The following is a 24,201-nucleotide window of genomic DNA, read 5'->3' as shown; positions in this document are numbered from 1 at the left end:
GACAGAATGGAGGAGACATTCTGTCGGCGAATCGTTCGTAGATGAAGCAATTGTCGGAGAACTGTTTCAGACTCGTTTATTTATAATATTTCTCAGTTCTATGTTTGTTATTAAATTTTCAGCGTTATGTGATGCCCAACCTGCTTTCTGGCTACAAACATACAAAAAATAATTCTCTTTCCTTTCTTTTTTGTTGTAGTACAGTTCGCTTACGGGGCAATATCCCCTGGGGTTTTGATGACCTCCGGAAGGTTAAGGTGCCTTCGGCCTTCAATTTGCTGAATATAAATTTTGCTTTAGCATCAATTGTATTCCTTTAAACGGAAAGTTTAAATTACATTCAGGCTATTATTATATTTGTTACGTAGGTAGGCGTTTATTCAAAACAATTTCATAGGAATGTAGCATCGTAGCCCTGAAACAAACCACTTTTAGATGTCCAACAAGTCTAACAATTTTGAGGAGAATGGGATATTAATAGGTAAATTATAATGACCTTTTAAACATTGTACAAAGAGCTAATTTTGGCGGTTCGTCTTCCCTGTGACCTTTAACAAATATGCTAATAATTTTCCGAATTAAAATATTTCGTTATTGCGTATTTGTAATTAACGCAGTAAAAAATATAACTGCATTTAATGTTACCTGGAATATTCCAAGTAACATTAAATCCAATAGTTATATGTATAACTATTGATTTTAAGTAATGTATGAATACTGAAACCTAAACACATGACGTTTTTAACATGGACCCATTGTGATTGGACAGTGGATCACTATGATTAGTAACACCTTTAAGGTATCAAGTTGAAAATATCATATACTCCCGAATATTCTACGGTCTCATTCGGCTGTGAAAAAATAAAATTTGTAGGACAAGCGATCAAAAAATATGACAATTTAAAACGCATATTTTGTTATTTCATATCGAATATTCAGTAATGAAATATTTACGGTAAATACTTCCCATGAATCATGCGATTTAGTAAATAATCACAATAAAGGAGAATATTTTAAAATAGCAAACACAACTCGCACTGTGAAATTCAGCCATTATTTCTAATCGCAACGAAACTTGTACTTAAGTTTGACAACAGACAGCTCCTGCAAATAATAAATACCCTGATGGACTATCAGCCGAACATTAGTTTGGGTCGTACGGTCCGGTAATCCCGGCGCCGTATCCGGGCCGGACACTGCCGGATTATCATGTCCGCGGACTTAGCGAGCTGACCTACTGCCGGTCCGGTTGTTTGGGATATTAACACTTGACTATGAGCTCGATAGCTCTGTAGCGCCCAATATTATAGGGAAAACAATTTTTAAGAGGTTTTAGATGGGTAGTAGAAGTTGCCGGTAATATCTGTCTCAGAGACAGGCCATAGTCGCACTAGATTTTTTTTTAAATAACTCAAAAGAAGTAAGTCCTTTCGACCCATTTGTTTGTTTGTTACCTCTTCATGCTCTATCTACTCAACCAATCTTCTTGAAATTATGCATACATATAGTTTGAAGTACGGAGAAGGACATAGGGTACCTTGTATCTCTCAAAAATAACTGCTTCCTTGGGAAATCGTGGGAAGTGATAAATATTGGTTGCTGAAAGCTGTCCCAATGACACGATGTGAACCCTGAGGCACTACTAGTCTAGGAATGAAATGCTTTTCCACGAATTTATTTATCGTTTCGCTCGTTCGGAAGTTGTATGCAAATCCTATACGATTCAGTGTTCGTGGAACTACTGAATAGACGCCGGCCAGTTTTCCTAGAACTCGCAATATCTCAGTTTCTGAACCACTGAATTATGAAATAGAATATGTACATAGAATTTATTAGCCTTTATAGCGTAACTAGAGTTGTGAGTTTTGTATTTCAGATATCATCCTTTATGAAATTTAATTTGACACACACACAAATTTCATAAATATGTTTATAATTTTTATTGTGTTGAACTTTTATGAATAAGTTTTTTAAGAACGCTCAATATGTTAAGAAAATATAGTAGTTTTGCGTACTATGTTTTCAAAATTAGACCTTCATAACCACTTTTTCCGTTAAATTTCAAATTTGTTTTTCAAATACTAGCCGACCCGGCCCGGCTCCGGACGAGGTCATCTAACTGGTATAAAAGAAGAAAGCTTAGAATCAGACTGACACTGAGGGCGACTTTGCTTTACTATGCAGTGATTTCTCATAAAGCTACAAACGACTAAGCTATAAACTAATTATATTAAGAGTCTCAGCTACTATATTATATGTATAGAAGAATTGGCAACCATATGCAGCGTTTAGTTTCAGGGCGTCGCGTGCGCGAACACATTGGCCCGTTTCGCTGCGGTTATGCTAATTTAGAGATTTAGAGATAGCCCATAGGGTTGTCTTTTGATATTTTTGGGAAACTAGGCAATTTCATTGTTTCTGTTTTATTTAAATCTGGCAATGGATTCATTATTATTATTGAAACTAATTCCGAATGTTTGGAAAATGTGAAGCATGTTACGCAGAATTTCAATTAACTTGGATGAAAATGGATCTATATGCGTTGTGGTAATGTCCGCCAAATAAAAAATATTTTTATTGAGTAGGTTAATGTGATATGAAGAACTTATCGAATATTATCGTCTATAATATCGTCGTATCTATCGAATATTATAAAATCTACGGGTCATATACCGATATTTACGAGGATGTTTCAGTACGTCCGCATTCCCATTTGGAGTCCGAATACATAAGGGAATGGAGACATTGAAAGTAGCATCGGGATCACCAAATGTAAATGTCTAAATTCCTACTGGAACTAAGCTGCAGTGAGAGAGTTCTCAATATGAACAAAATATGAATTAAATCGTTTGTCTTCTTTAACGGCCGACATTGACCCAGTGTCGTAAATGCCATTTCTTCTTCATAATCGAATTCCTCATGGCTGAGGGTCGTGGTAATTACGTGGAATCAAACACACACAACAACTTTCTTGGCATTATTAATGGAGTGGTTTTCCATTGCCTTCTCCATTTCACACACGAGTTTATAATAAACAACCAGTGTGCAAGTTTCCTCACTATGTTTTCCTTCACCGGATGGAAATGCCATTTGCAATGCATTAAAATTGACGTCTCAGCCTGAATGTCGTGTTGCGTGACTAATCAGAAAACATTGCTAGAATAATTTTATTAAGGTTATTTTATGTATGCCGCAGAATGTATGACTGTTTTTTTATGATATAAATTATGCTAATGTCTAATATTACACAGAGGAAAGATTTATATTTTTTTAAAACTCCAAATTGGGCCGTCTGTGTAATTATTTAAAAAGCTAAGTCAACAGAATATAAAAATAGGGCATATTACGCAAAGCTCAGCGCAGATGGCGCTACTGGTACAACTAAGGTACACAAGCATTGCCAATGGAGGCAAAAAGCGTCAATATTCAATATTGTTACAGATTTACGATCAAAAATACCTTCTACGCAATCGTGGTGCAAGTTTAAAGGAAAAAGGAAGGATTTAGTGGATTATACTGAAAATAATGATTTGGTCAACTGTGGTCATAAACTGATATAAATTTGATTTTGACTGAAGATCTTACCTGTATGAAGTTCATATTTTAATAAGTCTTCACGTGTGAAATGTTCCGAGCTTCTTTTCGACCGTTTACTGGCTCGAAAATAAAGCGTGAGTCGTATTATAATAACAATAATCAACATAGCAAAATCCGGCAAAGCTTTTGTGTACCTAACATACAGTGCTGTACTCTGGCGGGATAAATGTGCAGTAATACTCCCTATTAAAGACTACTATATAATTTCATCGGAGACAAACTAATGCGCTTTCTAATATCAAAATGGACAACACTCAACGGCCCATTAAGCTCTAAGCTTGTATTCCGGGTCCGATGCACACAAACTAGATTTAATAGTAGCGACGCCTATAAGTTTGTTCCTCTGTTACATAATCCAACCAGTGGCGGGCTTAATTTTAGCTTCCATGAATATGCTCGCCGAGTTTATGTAAAAAAATGATGGCTATTAGCAAAATATTTTATTTTTTTACACAAGTACGTGAACATTAGTAATAGCTGGCTCTAACGACCCGCCAGATAACACTGGCTCCTGCCCTGATAAAAGACAGTGAAACATCATGTGAATTACCTACTCCCGGCAATAAAGACGGGGCTACACCGCGCGCGGTCAAGGAGGACTCTCCAACTTTAAAAGGATTTTTAAAATTTTCTTCCTAATTCTCTTTCTTTTTTTTTTTTTTTTTACCAATAACATATCCGACGCATGTTAATTTCGGATTTTATGTAGAAATTTCATTTTATGTGAGGTTTTGTTTTGGTACATTAGTAATCCTAACGTCTTAACTAATGTTATAAATGCGAAAGTAAGTTTGTTTGTTTGTTACCTCTACGTTTTATCTACTCAACCAATCTTCATATTTTGCATAGGTACATATAGTTTGAAGTATGGAGAAGGGTACCTATTTCATCTCGGAAAAATTTACGCGGGCGAAGCCGCGGTCAAAAAGCATATTGTAAATCATCATGTATTATAAATGTATTATAAATCATCGGCTTATTGCAAGAACTGATTGTTAATGAAATATCTTTAACTTAATGATTTCTTCAAATGAAATGAAATTTGATATTAACTCCCTCTGCCACTGAATTTGATAATTTTGACATAGAAATGGACTAGATCAAACCTATAATTTGTTACATGACAAACATAGCTAAGTGAAACCTGGTGGAACCGCACCCTTACCCCTAAAAGGCACAGTAATTACTCATGACGTTAATTATGCAACATTGCATGTAGCAAGCTGTAATCAGCGCCGAAATAGACCATACTTCATATTTTACGAGGGCGGCAACATAGCGCCCTTGTTTCAAATTTATATGACATTTTTGTATGTAGTTTGTTGAGTTAATACGTGGAAGACACATTTTCTTTTCTTTCGCACGTGTTTCTCCATAAAATTGATAATCTCTCAGATTCCATCCTATTCTTGTCCATTGTTAGTATCCAAATTTATTTGGGGTTAATAAGTTTTAATATATAACAACGATATATACATACATACAGTGATAATTTTAATCACATTGCCTCGTTAAGCTATTATCATATAAAATGCAATGAAATGTTATTAATCAAAAACGACGGAAAATCCCTTAACCGTATCATGTTTAAACTGAAAATGTAAAAAAAGACTCGACGTAAATTCCAACAATACATTGTTTTCCCGCTAAAACAATACATCAAAGTGACATTCGAATGAAACATTTTTGTGACATGACAAAGCGGCGCATTTCAAACCGAGACAAAATATTCCCAGGTGTTATATACGTAAATTTGGGATATTTCAATTTTGCATTGTCCCTGTGCCAAGCATGTGCATCCTTGGGCGTGGCTAGGCTGGCTGGCGACATACAAACCCGGTTACATTGGCCTAGTCAAGTTATAGGTTATATTTGGTCTCATCTTGTTGTGTCAACGTTTTATAACATTTTTGTTTAATATAAAGTGTGTATATATTTAAGTGTGTGTTTAATGTAAAGTTGAAACATGGCATCATAACATATTTTAAGAACTATGTATTAAATGTTTAGTATTTTCTCAAACTTATTTGCATTGATTTTGATTACTGGATGCGTTCGATAGAACATTATTTTATACAAATAGTGGCCGAGAATACTCTTCCGTCGTTGCTAAAACTACTTCGGTCGAACCTTTGACACGAAGGTTTAATTTTTTTGTGTTTGTTCAAAACCAGAAATTTACTTAAATATTAACTTTATATAAAAGTTATACACGTTTTTACACAACAACCTTTGTGATTCATACAACTCGAGTCTATTTTAGCTGCTTCTAAATTTCAGATTTTTTGGACCAAGGAATGGGCACTAAAACAGACGACCATATAAAGGTAAATTTATCTTAGTGTTATTATCGTATTTCTTAGAGTGAATGCTCGGAGTAATAAATTAAGACTTGTCCTTTCGCCGAAATAAATCAAAGCAACGGGACACCCAGCCTCCTGTCGCATAGCGATCGATACGACCGCAATACAGCCGATACGTCCGACGTCCCTAACAAAACCTCTAATTGGTCCGGATCCATTGTTATTCAGTGTGGCAACACTAAGGGCCGGGTCCCACCGGACGGAAGTGAGATGTGTCAAACAATTTTGAAAGTTACAGACTCACAAGGTTATATGGCCCGGTGATCAAAGTCGGCAAAATAATTTTGAAATAGCCTTTTCTTGTCAAATTTATTAGACAAGCAGCTAGCCAGATTTCCTAGTCAATATACGTGTCTACATGCTTAACATGCGTGTGGGTTTTGTGAGTATAAAACTATTTACTTAACTAGTTAATAATAATTACCAACAAGTGGTGTCGTTATTTTTTTACCTGACGGTTTAGTTCTGACTCTGACACGGCTCTTAGACTTCCTCTACTAGGTAGCAGCATACCATTGCATACCATTCAAGTGATGACGTTATATGTATTGTATATGAAAACCGTGGAAAAGCTTGGAGTGAATTTGTTCATTTCAACATCCAAACTTCGATACACAAAATTTCTTTCCATTCAGCTGCTGTGGTAGGAACCGGGACTTTTTCAGAATGGCAATATTTTCAACTGTAACAATTCCCGCTACGTGATAATGTCCCGTTCATGCAAAATGGCCGCCTCACGCCAGCTGTTTGGCCCACGATTTTATCACCAAGTTTGCCAAAATCCATTTCGCTTTTAATTTTAATATCCGTGAGATTCAATTTTCGAACGTTTCCAATTAACGTTAATGTTTATATTTATTTTTATACACTGGACAGAGCTCGCAAATTGGTTTTTGAAATTATAAAAAAACACTAATAAGGTTGACATTGTGTTAATTGAATTTTTATATTCATACTAACAATTTCCTCCTATTTTTTCTTTTTCATAAACTTTGAAATTGAATTTTTCTATTATTGCTATAACTCGATGCTCCCTGTGCTTCATATTTACATTAATTTGTTACTGAACTGAAAATTACGATTTTCGCCCAATGGATCCGACCTTCAACCAACATGGCTTGGACACGTCTGACCTATACATTATGTGGTGTGAACTCGTGACCATTTGTCGTCCACTTGCCGATGTATTTAACGATTGTCGTAGCCTGTTCGCCGACTAAAACTAGCCTGTTTAAAAATGTCCAATGTAACACTAAAGTCTTTGACCATACTCATTTCAGACAAAATACATTATGTAAAAACAAATATTTCAATATGTTTATATCAAAACATATAGGTTGTCCCTCTTTCCGGTGTTCATCGGACTCGGCCTAATTTCACGGAGTCCTGGTGGGCTTTTTAAAGCAATTGACGCTCTTCAATCTTCGAGTGTTCTTTATGACAAATTCCCCAAATCTGCGGTGTTTATTAAATGGTTCGGTGTGGGTGATTTACCTTATGGCAACCCTGTATTAGCTAAAGCAGTAGTGGTCGAAAGTTCTCAGTTTGGACTCTGGATTTATGAGTTTGTAGACCATTTTTTTTATTAAGACGAGATAAATCTCGTCTTAATAAAAAAAATACAACTAGTAACAGGTTAAAACCTGTTACTCATAAAAAATACAAAGTTACTAGCTAAAGTATGTTTAGTTTCTGTCAATGTCAAATTTTATGATAGTGTTAAAACATACTTTAGCTTAAAGTAGGCTATATATTTTTTTATATACACGTTTTGCAGCGGTCCAATTTTGTCCATTGCTATTTGCCAGCGTTCCGGGCACACGACACGGACGTAACATAAATCGAAACGACGCGACATTTTATCGTCGCGCGACACTTATCGCGAAGTTTATCGTCACTAATAAAAACTACGGGATGGAATTGACAAGGTTCTTATGACGAATATCCGTGTGTAAACGGAATATTGTTTTCTATTTGTATGTGGGACAAAAGAAACGAAGGTGATGAAGATGAGATGGTTGGACAAGCTTGGGGCTTCAGGGATTCGATAAGTAGATGCAAAAGCCTCTGAAGATTTCAGCGACTGGGGCCGCTATAAACTAGGACTGAGTCGCTGGATTGATTTATTGAAATATTTTTTCCGGCTAATAAGTAATAAAAAAATGTCTAGTCCTGTAAAATTATAATAGTGTTTAAAGTAATAATTCAAGAAAATCATATATATATACTATTATTATAAAGAGGTAAGCGTTTGTGAGTTTATACGTTTGAGGCGAGTAATATCCGAAACTACCGAACCGATTTCAAAAATTCTTTCACCATTAGAAAGGTACATTATCCAAGATTGCTATAGGCTATATTTTATCTCAAAATTCCCACGGAAGCGAAGCCCCGGGCAACATCTAGTTACAGATAACGAGAGAGATTCATGGAATAAATGCTAGTGGGGAAGCTTTAGCGTATCCGTGGGTCATACACAAATGCTGTACTCAGAAAATTTAAATGACGAAAATGATAATTTTTTATTACATAAATGGGCACGTCTTTAACAACTGACCTAAATGTGGTGTGGCGCTTTATCATACAGGCGTGTGATAAAATCTAAGCAATTTCCTTCACAAACTAAAACCACGACTAATAGTGAGGGGCGAGGGTCGGGTCAGGTGTCGTTGGCAAGGTTCCACGCTGCACGGCTCTCTAGCTAGGTTTGTGTGCCATTGTCTCCCGATCTAGCTCCTTGTTGTGAATTTAGCGTTAGCTTTTGTATATTTTATTGTCATTACTTCGAATGGTGATCACTTATGGTGGGCATCAAGTTAGCGTGGGGGCCAAATAAGGACTGGCTGTAGCGTACAGTCTCGGGCGGAAGTTTGATACGGAAAATTGCTGTGGTCTACTGAAATTAGAACTTTAGTTAATATGATACTCAGTCTTCTCCATTTGTGAAGAGTTAAAAATTGACACATCTGTAAAATTTTAGTTCTAAGCAACCCTTGTTAAATAAGTAGTTTATTAGTTAAATACTGGAAAAGTTTCACAAAATCTACTAATATTATAAAAGCGAAAGTTTGTGAGGTTGTGTGTATGTAGGTATGTATGTCAGTTTGTTGCTCTTTCACGCGAAATCTACTGGATCGTTGTTATGAAATTTGATACATGGGTAGAATATAACTTTTATCCCAAAATTACCCCGGGAGTGTATAAATTGACTAATAGATTTCTCGGCTCGCCACTGGGTTTGTGTGTCGTTATCTCTCCGCCTAGATCGCAGTTTTAATGTTTGAATTACCAGTACTAGTAAAGTTACCCTGAAATTGCCTTGAAGTTATGATCTATTTATGACATATTGTCACTTGGACTAGTTTTTATTGTAATCTAAATGAATTAACAAGATTGCTTTAAATCCATAAATTATAAGCGTAAAAGTATTTTTGTCAGTTATTATTTGCTTGTTTCACGTCAGAGGAAGCAATATATTTAATGATTTTGTGTGTGTAGGACTTTTTGCAGCAGATACAGGACTTTTTGTGGTAGCAGTTACTATTTAATTAAACATTACTCGAATTCCACATGCAAATGCTTGCGGGATTCCCACAAGCAAATGGAACAAGCACTTAGCTCCCGTACTAGGCGCCAGCTGAAGCAAGCTGTTTATTTTAAGTGGCAAGCTTTTACCATGCAATGCATTAGCTTAATGCAGCTCGTTGTGACTGGATGTTACAAGCTGTGATCGTAAGCGAATAATTCATGTAGATTTGTCTATCATCTGAACTGTTTTGCAGTTGCTTCAGCACCGTCCGGAGCGTCGGAGCACAGAATCTGCTTTTCCTACTTTTTCTTCTCCCCTTCGCACGTACCAATACGAATTATCTATATATGTCATCTAAATAAATTAGTGTAAAATTACGAAATGAAAAATAGTTGGATTGCTGGAAAATTGCAATAGAAAACTCATATTTTAAATAAACAGTGTTGGTCGGCTGGTTTATAACCTCGACGCTTAACGGCTGAGGGATGACGCTCAGAAGAGAGAGAGAGAGAGAGAGAGAGAGAGAGATGGGATTAACTAAAACCATTATGTTGGTCACAGTGTTAAATACAACAAAAATTTTGGCAATAGTACAAGAAAAATTGGGTCAACATGTGATTTTTTTGTCTTGTTTACAAACAATTGGCATATTTACATATATTTTTTGAACGCTGAAATAATTTCGTAAAAGTATATTTTTCCATGATACATAATACACATGATAAAAATGATATTGAACTTCTAAAATATTGTATTGATTAATCAATTAATTTTAGTCGTTTATTTTAATTGGATAAAAATATCATTAAATTATAATATACCTACGAGCGTTAATCAATATTAACAATGATTAGCCTGTAGCGAGCAATAATAGTTTTAAATGATAAGATATTTTCTTCATTAGTAATCGAATTGTTAATTCTTAGTTGGAACGAATGAACGGAATGAATGATGGTTTTGGTTTGTTATAAATTTGACGAGTCTGTGTATCTGTATAAATATACAGATACACAGACTCGTCAAATTTATAACACGGAAAGCGGAACTGCGGACAACAGCTAAAATGAATATTTTCTCGATCGAGTCACGAGTTAGACAAATGTCTAAGCTAGTGTAGTCAAACGGATTAATCAATTTATATCTAACTTTATTTTTTTGGCAAGGAGACTCGATCGAGAAAATATTCATTTTAGCTGTTGTCCGCAGTTCCGCTCGCGATCATTATCTATATATATAGTCTAAAACAAATGCCATCTAAATCGGTTTAGCCGTGAAAACGTGACAGACAGACTTTCGTATTTGTAATATTAGTATGGATATGGATGTAGTGGTGTCGGACGGAACCGCGACACGAAATAAATCCAAGTCATTAAGATGTATGGAACTTGGATTACTTGAATGTGTTAAATCACGAGCTTAACCTTGCCCTATCTGGATCATCTCCAAGTTGCAGTTTGTAGGGAACTAGACTATACTGAACCAAGTGTATTTATTTGGCAGACTTTCTCTTATGCAGCGATAAGTCAAGGACAAGGGCGAAGCCCCATTGCAAGTCTGGTACATATGCTATATGTTACAAGGTTAGGTTATATTCTAAGGACGCACTTTTTTATAAATTGTTTAAAAGTTAGGCTATTTACTACATTTAGTTGTACGTTATGCCAAAGATAATATATAATACTAATTGTTGCCCGTAGTTCCTCCCGCGGTATGCTATGTTTGATCTCGGTCATTAACTATATTCCAAATTTCTTCAAAAGTGGTTTCGCCGTATTAATAATAAGTTAAACACAAAATTATTTAAAAAAAAGTCTTAAACTTCAACATCTCAATAATTTAGTTTCTATCTATCGTATATTAAGCGATTAAATAATAAATCCCTAAGGACGAGTTTTCCTTCGAATCAAGTTTATCGATTGTTTGAAAGCAAAAGTTGTGAGTTGAGTCACGCAACGCACTGTAAATTTATTACTGTTATTATGTCACTTGGAGATGGGCCAGGTCATGGTCAGGGTTGTCACGCGACTTCCTGACGCGTATTCACTAAATGTACTTACACGAAGATAGTTTGTTATGCGCAAAACTGGTTGATTTTCATTCTTGCAAACACATCGATAATTGGCTACCCAAACGTTGAATATTTGATAGTTGTTGCAGTATAACTTGTCTTCTAATTTATAGGGTGAGTTGTACCAGGTTGACGTTGACTTTAACCTGCGCGCCGCCGCTTCATTTAGACAAAATTTTCCATTGTAATACAAAGCTACATTTAACAATATAAGATTTGATTTACAACATAAACAATATAAGATCCCACTCAAGTCCGACTTACGCTCTATTTTAATTCAAATTAATACAATAATAAAAAAATAATACAAAAAATGAAAGTAACAAACGCGTGCGTAAATTAAACCATTTTGTGAACCCAGTTCATTTAGCGTAAGTGTATTAGTGTCGTTACCGGAGTTTGTTTTCGGTTTTATTCTCTTTTCACGTATTAACGCACTACGTGTCTTGCCTACCGCACGGGAGATCTGACGTGAAAAGCCTAATCGAACTTGGCCAATCTTCGGACTTTGATTAGACACGATTTCGGCGACTTTTGTTCTACCAAGACGTTAAGGGCTGGCTTAACGGTGTTATTTTTAGGTTATTTGCTGGATAACACTTTTAAATGCTACTATTTGTTATCATAACTATATTTTTTTTTCTTCGCTTATTTTTTTATTCAATATTCATATTTTTGTACACATACAATATATATTTTTTTATTATTACGAATTATGCTATTGTAATAGATACAGACATGATCAAGCTGGTATCTGCATTACAAAATATACAAAATGTTAGGAAATAAGCGATAAGAGCTTGCTGGATTTTCGCAAAGTGTAATTTCTTTTCAATATTACAACTTTCTAAGATTTTTCTCACATTTACATTTTTTCACAATTTTTCAATTATACAGTCTGGTAACCCTACGAGACTGTGCCCCTCTCGCCGCACACGTCAAACACTGGCTACTTTACGGCTAATAAAAAGAAACTCGGCTTTACTCGAATCCTTTTCGAAATCAGAACATATCCGGCTACAGGAAAAGCCTTAAAAATTCTGCTTCCCGATATTCCCCTGCGAGATTTTTGAGGATGAAATGTGAAAAGAACTCTTTTTTGTTTTTTTAAATTCCCAGTACCGGTAATGGCGTCTCTCGTGTTCCTGAAACTGAGATTGGCTCTTTTCAGTAGTTTTTAGCATATTTGGTTTATAGTTTGTGACGTTAATTATATTCTTAAAAAAATCTCACTTTTAATACTGAATGTTATGTTAGGAATTATTTGTTTTGGAGTGGGTAAGGTAACCTTGAAGCGGTGGTGGTGTAATGGTTAAGACGCCCGCCTGTGGATCGAAAGGTCCCAGGTTCGAATCCTCGGTTCAGTTCGTGCCGTTCGGAATCAGTTCGTGCCACATGAGTTTGCAAACCAATCTGACTCGTGTATAGTAGTTTTCATCGTCCACCACTGTACACTGTACTGTACACTGGTTGATTTTTATTAACTCGTGCGTGAAATGGAGAAGGCAATGGCAAACCACTCCATTAATAATGCCAAGAAAGTTGTTGTGTGTGTTTCATTCCACGTAATAACCACGACCCTCAGCCATGAGGAATACGACTATGAAGAAGAAGGTAACCTTACCCGCTCCAAAACATATCAGCAAATTATATATATACACTACATATAATAATATATATCTTACATAATATGTATACGCTCAAAAGATTTAATTTCATAATCAGAAAGACCTACTAATTGTTCAGATTTGACAGTGTCTCTGCTGAGTAACTTGTGAAGCTAATGCCTGTGTTTTGAAGTTAGAACATTTTGTCTGAACTATTCTAACTTTTAATTTAACTACAGACCTTACATTTTAACTAAAACTTGTATTTGGATTTACGTTCATATTAACCATAGAATTTTTGATATACCTACTACTACATTTAATTAAAAAAATAATCCTATTTTATCTGTGCAATACGTTCGTTCTAAAATTATAAGGAAGAACAAGTAAGCTTTAACAATTAACTCACCATATATTGCCTTAAAGTCGAATCATCATGTTTTTGGCAAATAAAATTGATCTTTCTTTCTATCGGCGAAAGGTGTTCTGCAACCCTCGACGCCTGAAATTTTCACGAAGCGAGTAATTCATAACAAGCTCTCCTTTCTCACGAAAATATGTAATTAAAATGAAGTTTTGGGACGAGGTGCCCTCTGAAATATGAGCCGCGACGCTAATTTAAGTTAGCCAATTAAACAAGCCGGTAAACAAACAAACGAACTCGCAAACTTGCCGACAATTAGTCTTTTGGCGGTGAGTTTCCGTTGTCTTAGACAAAGATCTTGTAACTTGGTGTCTGAGTTGGTTACTTCTGGATGGTTGTTCTTTTACATTTTATATATTAGATCTAGAAACCGAGCCTCTCTCTCTCTCTCTCTCTCTCTCACTCACCTAAGCGTTTCCACGATTACTACTTATTGAAATTTATTATAGATTTTTATTGTGTTCACGAAGTCAAGTTCGCGGCAAACGACTAGTTTATACATATGCAATAGATAAACATCCAAGAGCCAGGTCTGAAAAAAATCATTTTCCATCTTGACCTGACCAGGGATCGAACCTGGGACCAGTGTAGCAATCCGGAAAGCACATATTTTTCTTTATATCCCAGGTCATGGAAACTGATAAAGATAATTGGTGCATTTTACCATTAGCTCAGTGACAAACAAATCTAGCCCAGAAGTTTTACCGCTTGCTGATAAAATATCTGATAGGCTATTTGTAAAATATCGTACAGATATAGTCAAAAAATGCTTTTCACAAAGGGTGGTTAGGGCTAACTGGCAAATAACAGATATATCTAGGTGTTAGTTAATCAATTAGAACACAATGTCATATTTTATCAGCAGGTTGTGAAAAGGCAATGTCAAAATGTCATGTAAACGTCAAATGCAAATAAAGATATTATAATTCTTTATCAACCCACTTTCCGTTATCCCAATAATAAGTATTAAATCCAGCAGATGTGTAATCACAATGTTGCCTTATACGCCGTAAACTTACTCATAAATACGTAATAAAATGATGTCATTATTCCATGCTCATAACTCGAAGCACCACTTACCATTATCGCCGTGAGGGGGGTCGGGGGTTATTATAGTCTAAGTAATAGCATATACTTTATTAATTCGAGGATTAACGATTGGTAATTTGTTGCGGGTACGCAGGTGCCCACGTAATTGTTATCATCTTTTTGTTTTCCGTGGGCCTTATTGTGTTGTCAAGGATATTGATCTAGCGGAATGGAAGCTTATGCTTTTTTGGTAAGCATGTGTTTTTTTAATGTCGAAATAATGATCAAATGCACATAGATATTCAATTTATCTACTAATATTCGGGAAAATGATGTAACTTGTCTACTATATGTCTAATTCGTATGATTAACCTGTGAATTAGACATTGCTTTAATGAAATCTATTAAGAAATTTAATTTACAACCTTTTTTCGATTACTCCTTAACTTGCTCTTTATAATACTAAGTAGTGCAAAAGTGTATCTACACGAATTAATGACAATCTGGTTAGACATACGTTCCTAGTTTCCTACCCGTCCTACATATATATCATATACTCATGAAATATGACACAGAACATTCTGGAAGCCAGCCGGCCCTGTTCACGGTTTTCACATAGTTACCCCCGTAGCCTCCCTAACTTTAATGTTTTACAAATTAATGAGGTTTACAGATAACGTCGATTAACCAAGTAATATCGACTAAAACTATAATATAACTTTCTTAAAAAATACTTACAACTCAATTTAGAAAATAACTTTGCGAATTTTTAGTAGGAGAGTCCTGCAGGCTATTTGTGTAGTGTATTAATGACAGTTGTGTTTTTCAGTAGAAGCAACAAGATATTTTAAAACAAAGTTGAAAATGGAATTCCTTGAGCGCGTTTTGTTTCTTTGTGTTTTTTTAAGTAAAGGTAAGAAATAACGTATCTCTGACAAGTGATTATTCGTATTGAATACGGAGTATTACTGTACATTTATCCCGCCAGAATCACAGCTCTGTATGTAGGGACACAAAAGCCTTGCCTTTTGCTATATCGATTGAAACGTTTATTTTATAGTACTTTTTTAATCCTTTCATTGTGTAAGCATTTGTTTGTGAAAATATACAACACTGTAGCATGTTCGGGTGCCGAAATATTGGGACAAATCGTTTTCCATAACATAAAATTTCGAAAACTATGAGATACGCCTCACGCTGTAAAATTTTCAAGCCAGTAAACGGTTGAAAAGAAGCTCGGAATACTTCAGTATTCCGAGCTTCTTTGAAGACTTATGAAAATGTGGACTTTATACAGGTAAGATCTTCAGTCAAAATCAAGTTTATATCAGTTTATGACCACAGTTGACCAAATAATGCAGAACCTAATCTAAAATAGTGTTATTATTTTCAGGATAATCCACTAAATATTTCCTTTTTCATTTAAACTCGCATCACGATTGCGTAGAAGGTATTTTTGGTCGTAAATCTGCAACAATATTGAAAATTGGCGCTTTTTGCATCCATTGGCAATGTTTGTGTACCTTAGTTGTACCAGTAGTGCCATCTGCGCTGAGCTTTGCGTACTATGCCCTATTAATAATAAAAAAATTAGAAACAAATATACAACTGTTCACTTAATATGGGATATGAATTTTCCTTCCATATATAAGTTCACTACCACAAAGATGAAGATTTATTTGTTTCATGTGTATTTTGTAGCATTGTCGCACCACTATTAAATTTAACAAAATGGCTAACAAACTATGTCCTATAATTATGACATGTCGTCGAATCCAAATGAACGCTTCAATTCAAGTTTCATAATTGTTACTTAAGTGAAAGTTATTCGAACGCTAAATAACATAAACTGTATAATACTCGACTTAGTGGCTTAGAAAAGTTTTGTGGCATTTAGGTATAATGGTCTAAGTAAGGGACTAGACTATAGGGAAAGTTTTGCGCCATTTTCGTCTAGACGAGTTTTGAAAAGAGTCATAATTACTGCGAACAAGAAACTTAGTCTTATAGTAATTAAGAATAGTACCACTGTAATTTTCTCTCATTGTAAGCCATGCTTGTGTATTGAAATCTAATAATGTACTTACTAAATTTGTTACGTTCGGTAAACTAAAAATATTAAAAAAATATTAGTGAGATAAATTTTTTGACCTATATCCAGAAACAAATATATATATACATATTTTCGCAAAAAAAAATTAAAATGTAATGACCTAATACTTTTAAAAGTTCTTCAAAAAGGACGTGAAAAATATTATACAGGGTCGACAAGGCTTCCTTAGGCTGCGGTGACCGCTTCCCACCAGGTGGGCATTTTCTTTTTTTGGATTATCTAACAACATACAAACTTGCGCAATAACATCGTCTAGTCCACCATAAAAGATATTCGAAGACACAAAAGAGTAATCTCAAGTTATAACGACCAAAGTTGTGGTCAAGTTATGTCTCGGTTGGAGAACATGTATCTTTATTAATTTATATGAAACACCTTTTGTTTTGCAGGGGCGTTGCATGTCTAACGTGTTTTTACGAATTGTCCAATAAATTACACGTTATTACTTTGTTCTTATTTATAACTTTTTTCTACATCAGCCGTTATACATCCCCACTGTTAGGGCTCTGGATGTGACAGAGGGATGACCGCTCAGGCGGGCCCGATGCAGTTGATTTATTTATTATGTATTAAATATAATAATTTTGCCTAATTTTAATTCTTGTTGCTACGATGTATGATGTATGTCGCGTGTCGTAGCATTATACAAAGATGCTACTGAATATCGTAGCGCCTGTGAAGTTCATTCTTTAGCTATTGTGGTAACTGACTTATTAATTTAAATTTATCTATTCAATATTTTTTCATTGCTTTTCATTATGAAGTCTGAATAAATAATGAATGCCAAATATTTTATTATTTACTTAAAATATGATTAAATTTAGAATATATTGTACAAAATCGTAACTACATTTATATGTTCATTAATTTTTCCGATAAAAATATTGAAAGGCCATGGTACAGTTCCAATAAAAAGGCCTTATTTCACACTCATATTTATTCTAAAATTATTTTTTTTTTACAAGTATTTGCACATCATATTATTTAGTATAAATAAAGGTATCGTCCAATTAGTACACGTGTAACACAAGTTAATTAACTTTTGACGTCCTGGATATTCAAACCCTGAATCCAATTTCATCCCTTTTGATTTTACCCCTTTTTATTAGCATTGCTCATACGATATAACTCAATTACTATTAGGTAGGTACAGATAATTAAGTTGCTAGGTCTTCGTAAACCAGCAAATTGCGCAGGGTATAACTATCGCTATTGCCGTTTCTACCTGGTCCTGACAGAAAGGGGAAACTCTTAAAGCGCTGGGTTGATGTCGTCAAGGATGATATACGTGCCTATAGTCTGATAACTAATGCCGAAGACCGTGAGAAGAACAAAAGATACAAGTAGGTGAAAAGGAGGAGCAAGTCCTCAACTCGCCACGTTATGGCAGTTGTTAGAGGTTAAGTTACCAGCGTCAACCTGGTACAGATGAGACAGATATAGTCAAATATATTATTATATACGTATGTAACAAGCAAATAGACATAGTAAATATTATAATGTAAGTAAATGCGTTCATAAATGTAATTTCAATCTTTTGATAATTCACCGAACCCTTTTAACGAGTGCCTTTCGCGCTTGTTATCGCGAATTTGTTTTTATCCGAGTTAATTAATTTTAGTAAATCATAACAGGGAATGGGGCGGCCATTATTACTTTGTGTTTTGTGTTCGCCGCGCGTGTATGCTGTTGGCAGTGCAATGTAAGTTTTAAAAATGTTTTTATTTTATTATAATCTTTTTCGTAGCAATTTTTTAACTTTGCCTTTATTAATTAAAAGAAATGTATCTTTCTATAATAGTTTTAAAATGGATTTTCATTTTTTCTACTAGATTTAGCCCGCGGATTCGCCCGCTTTAATATAGCTCCTACAAAACTTTCTTCTTTCGGTCAATTAACAACAAACATTATGTTTCTCCGTATTCTAAATACAGAAATGTCAAAATTGAAGAAGATCAGTTAAATAGATAAAGCGTCGAAAGAAAAAAAAAACGAATGAACGAACACTCTTTGGGGTGGGATATGATAAGGAGTTTAGGAAGTCAACTTCGACGTTATTTTTAAACCGCGCGCCGCCGCCGATAAGACTAAGCGCGTGTTCTCATTGCTCAGTCGTGGTACGTTGCGACGAAGTTCGTTGTTGCTGCGTTGTTTTCTATAGGGTTTGACACTGACATACGTTTACGTACGTCAAAACTTCATACAATTCTTCTGCATTGATCCGTCGACGGATGTCAACATGACGGAGGCGCGACTGAGCAATGGGAACACACTCTTAAATGCGTGCTATGCGTTGTTGTGCGCAGGTTAAAATCAACATTATAATTTACTGGTGCAACCGAGCCTGAATATGTCATAATTAATATGCAAAAAATATGTGCTTCTAATGTTATATCAAAACAAGTTAAAATAACAGCAACGGAATATTGCCAAGGACAAGAAGGGTATAATTCTCCCTTTCGAGTTTCAAAGCCTTTCTGTAACTGACAATTTATAAAACACGCGAGTCGATCACGGGTTAACTAGCTGAAAAGGTGAAACAAATTGGAGTGACCCTGGGATGACCGTGGAGGTAGCCCGACGGCCCTAAAAGTACCTAATTGTTTGCCCGCAGAGTGATAAGATTAGCCAGTCTGTAATGAAATTCGGAACCTGTTTTAGAAAAGGAAAAACATCGTGTTTTTTTTTACAATGTGACGCTGAAAGAGTATTTGAAATCTTTGGTTTAGTTTCACATGTTCAGGTGTCTTCCATTCTAATATATAAATAGGAAACTGTGCCTGTCACCCTTTCACCCTAGCTCGCCGATTTTTATGGAAATGATTGATGATGATTTTGATTAGTCAACCGAAAACTATTATATCGCGATACGATATCGCGGGGGACATTTCATTTTCCCACTGCTGGCCATAGGTCTCTCCCCTTACTTGGTTAAAATTGTGCTTTAGAAATTGTTTATTTTATATTCATTTATTTTTATTCGCGTAGGCAGATGCCATATACAGCACTATGTATCACTCGAAAGAAAGTATGATTCACAACACGTGTGTTTGAGGCCCTCGACTAAAGTCTCGGGGGTCAACATACAGAATATCGTTAGAATCTATTCATTTCTTATCTCACAGATAATTTATTATCTAAATAGCAGTATACAATGTACTATTGGTAAATATCAAATGTTATTCAGAGAGGAGCTCTAAGTGGAATTAATATAAATAATAATATAAATAATACTTGTTATGACTATATTCTGATCCCGACCAATCCAAGTTACAAACTCAGCAATGCTGAGGTGGGGTTACTGAGATATGATGTCCCGAACGGTCCCACCCTCGTCAGGTGACACGGCAGATCTAATAAAACTGTCAAGGTCCAATTTGTAGGTTAGTTCCATCGTGTCCGTGTACTTGTCAAAATGTCACTTGTACGTTTTGAAAGCATTTATTTTATGCGGCTAATAATGAATGGTGTTGTAAGAAATTCAATACAAAAATGTCACTGTTAATGTTATGAATGTATAAAAATTATAAAGTTTAGATAAAATGTAGTGATTATGATTATGGAATCTATTCCATACATCTCAATGTGAGTAGCTTTTTTGACATATCCCATAAACTATAGGTGTATTAATAGACAAGACAGATGTATAGTGATGTTGCACGCTCGAAATAATTATAATCAATTAGTTATAGAAGAAGAAATCATGTTTTAAAGAAAAGTGGCGGTTCTCATTCTTCCTTCATTAGTCAAGACAGCCCTAATAAGACTTGTTGTCAAAATATTTATACAACTCGATGATAAAAACATGTTAATTTCGTAAAATAAACCTTTAGCTTTCCTTTAAATATTCATAAATTAATTTTGGAAACTTTAAGAGCTATTTATATAAATATTATGTATAATGAAAATACCTTCATGCTTCTCTTTCACTCAGAATCGCTCAATAAATCTGTGATGGCTGCTGAATACTAATGTAGATCTAACAATTCAATCTGAGTGTTTAGACCGCTCTGTATTGATATAGATCTGTGATCTAACAGTATACATTTTATGATTCTGGTTGCTCGATTGCGGTGGTGAGAAAATTGAGGGTTGTATTTTTCACCCTTTGCACACTTCACACGAAAAGACGTAATAACATATTTTTTTTTAATTACAGATGGTAATTGCTTCCTTAATATATGATATCATAACAGCAGGTTGTGCAATACATGTTTGGCATAATTGGCATATTAATTGAAGTATGCATCATTTCATAAAATTTCCAATAATGATATTTTTAGACATTAATATTAAATCTTAAATATCTAAACACATTAAAACGTTTCTTTGATCATCAGCCATAATTTAAAATATCAATTTGTCGCTGGCAGGTTTGCGTTACCTTTTTGATAAAAAAAAAATTCGTTAATTTGCAAGATTTGACTTTGACAGGGCAGGAATGGGACTCCTGTAAAAATTAGTATTATATAATATTAATTTCATATTATGGGATAATTTGTTTTATGTTCAAGAAATAGAATAATAAAGTAAAAGTTAAGTTTTTAATGTTAGTTTGTTGATTGTTCAGGATCCGATTATTAGGATCCATAAATGAAATAAAGGAGAGCACTGAGAAAGTAATTAAAGCATTTAATTCTTTAACAGCTTGTGTTGTAATTATTTGTATTTATTTTCAGACAATCTACTGCCCGTGTGTGTTAGTATAGGTATGGTATTCCGTAACAAAAATATTGAAGATGGTTTTTTGTAACCTAAATAACGTTACGATAAATCGACTTCAATTTGAGCTAAACATTCTTCTTATGTAGGTAGAAAATGAGAACTTGTTACCTAGAATTCTTTCAGAATAGCTATTTGCGTGGAAAACCCGCTACCAAATTTCTGTATTTACTATACAAAATAGCAAACAGTAGGCAATGATATTAGGGCCAAACCAGCTTTTACTCCATTCCAAGAAATATCACAGCCAGTGACCAGGGCGCCCCCTGGTGCCCGGTCGCGGAATTTGCAACAGTAATTGTTTTCCCGCGCGCTCACAGAATATTGAGCAGTGGATATTACGGACGCTGCGGTACTTTCTGTATGTTTTTCTATTTGTCAATAGGTTCGTATTGCGTAAAGCTGTGATTACACGCATTTTTTTCTTTTGCGACTATTTGTTTCAAAATATATACGTATATTAGCGACCGAGCCCAACTTCGCATGGTCTAATAGACTGTTTTGTATGTGTTTTTTTAACATTCGTTGATAAATTGTCTAAACATCAGTGAAAACTTCATTTTGTTTCATAGTATTCTGAACGTCGATTTTTACCCCTATATTGTGTATGCAGAAAATAAAATATGTAATTTGAAGTTTCTAAGATCAGCAGTTTTTAACAACATACAAGCTATTATACATTAGGTATAGTTACATTGTTTACATAAACACATGTAAATTTAAACGCCCCAATGTTATCACAACACTGCATGTTTATAAATGAAAATATTGATTATTCAAATATTCGCTTGCTATTCGTACAATTATCTGAGGCAAGCAAGACTCAGTTGCACCAGTGTCAAATGGTGTCAGGCCATTGGCACAAATAGGCACAAATTGATATCTATCTCGCGATCTGATAACATCCATTACCGCGCGCATTGACCGTCGTCAATCACATAAATGTGACCAACGCGCAGTGGACGATGAATAATGAATACTAATCAGGCTGCAGCCCTGGAGCTGTTATCAGGATAGAGAACACAGAGTGAGCCCTTAGACATTGGTAAAGAATGAATATACTACAGTAATATCATAACATGTGAAAGTGTGCTGTAAAAAGATTTTAATGTGATTTTTTGTGGAGACTATTTTCTATTGTAAAAATAGTTAAAGAATAAACTCATCAACGTCACATCGTTATGTTCTCATTAGTACAGTTTAGACAGCATTTGAATGTCCAAAACTACAAAATCTTCGACTTGTGGAAGGTATTCGATCAAATGCAGAGTATTACTAATAATGAATAATCGAATTTGTAAAGTTGTAGTTATCCGCTTAAAAAATAAAACATATATAATAATAATAAGCATATAATAAGCAAAATCAAAATCAAAATTCTGGTGTTATTATGCGATCGACCGCTTGGCAGTGAATTATACATGAAATATATACATATATTAGGACAAATTACACAGATTGAGCTAGCCCCAAACTAAGTTCGAGACTTGTGTTTATGGTATACTAACTCAACGATACTATATTCTATAACAAAGATCATTTTCCATCTTGACCCGATCGGGGATCGAACCCGGGACCTCTCGGTTCAGTGGCAAGGTCTTTACCACTTCGCCACCGAGGTCGTCAATTATGTTGAAAGTTTTTAAATTCTTTTTAGGAATGCTGTTGCTGGCTATCAGTTATCATTGTTTTTATCCCTTTGCGCCCTTTAGTTATTTCACACGTTGAATATAAATACACAAAATGTATGTCTCTTGTGATGTTCATGGAAATATCACAGCTATGCCACTGTCCGGTCAGCATTAAATGGGTCATTACGATAGCGCTTTGTACGTGAATCTATCAAATTGGGCGCAGCTATTGTGTTCGAAGGCGATTGATATTGTCTCCATTTATCGAGCAATCGGAATTTATTATAGTTATGAATACGGACTACTATTGGATATAGGCCATCGTTTATGTGATTTTCTGGAGTTTACTCTGTTTCCTTTTGAAATTCGCCTCGAATAGTTAAAGTTATTTTCAGGTAAGTAAATTATGTGATATTCCTAAGCCAATACGTAAGAATATGTATCGCACTACACATTCCGTTGACATTGGCCTTTTAAATTCCAAATTGTTAATTGAACTAAGGGTTTATATATAATTATCACTTATTGACGTTAAAAATATCTACTGCTGACTTTGAAAGCGCAGGTGAAGAAGCGGCGCAACAAACATCACCGCAACATTTTATGTTATCAGTGTTATCACCATATTTTATTATCGTCCCTTAGAATGGAATAAATCACTAAGGTCTTAAGGGTCCACAAACTCAGTCATTTAATAAGGAATGTTCAAGGGATCATTTCTAAGGCTTATTAATAAATCAATCGTTCAAATTCACGTCCTCTGGGTATTGTTGTAATTGACAGTTATAAAATTTGCTTAAGATTCTTTAGGAATTTAAAGGGCTTATTAAGTTAAAATGTGAGTTTAATTTCTATAGCTATCTCTCTCTCACTGAGATCATTGGTTACTTTCTCTGTTGTGACGCCTCAAGGACGGTCCGCTTAAACTAAAATTTTGAACATTCAGGTTCTATTGGAGAATATTATTTATGTGATTTTATTTGTGATACTCTGTCATATCGATTGTATGTTACAATATGGTTGGTTATATTATAACCGAACAAAAAGAACATGACAAGCAAGTAAGTGGCGTTTCGTGTACGTTCTGCGTTCGCCCGCGGCTTTTCCCGCGAGAAATT

The 24,201-nt window shown here is 34.9% G+C and overlaps 1 protein-coding gene and 1 long non-coding RNA gene across 10 annotated transcripts in view; both read left to right on the top strand.

The window, feature by feature from the left end:
- Tomosyn (tomosyn) overlaps positions 1 to 24,201 on the top strand; it is a 214,073-nt gene that overhangs the window by 7,139 nt on the left and 182,733 nt on the right. The window lies entirely within an intron of this gene.
- LOC128671834 (uncharacterized) overlaps positions 18,123 to 24,201 on the top strand; it is a 118,234-nt gene continuing 112,155 nt past the window's right edge. The window contains exon 1 of the long non-coding RNA XR_008404881.2: positions 18,123 to 18,432. This is a non-coding gene — a long non-coding RNA (uncharacterized LOC128671834). The remainder of the gene's footprint in view (positions 18,433 to 24,201) is intronic.

Source organism: Plodia interpunctella, chromosome 8 (genome assembly GCF_027563975.2).
Source record: "Plodia interpunctella isolate USDA-ARS_2022_Savannah chromosome 8, ilPloInte3.2, whole genome shotgun sequence".
Taxonomy (NCBI): Eukaryota; Metazoa; Arthropoda; class Insecta; order Lepidoptera; family Pyralidae; genus Plodia; species Plodia interpunctella.
This window is presented reverse-complemented; position numbering and strand designations above follow the sequence as displayed.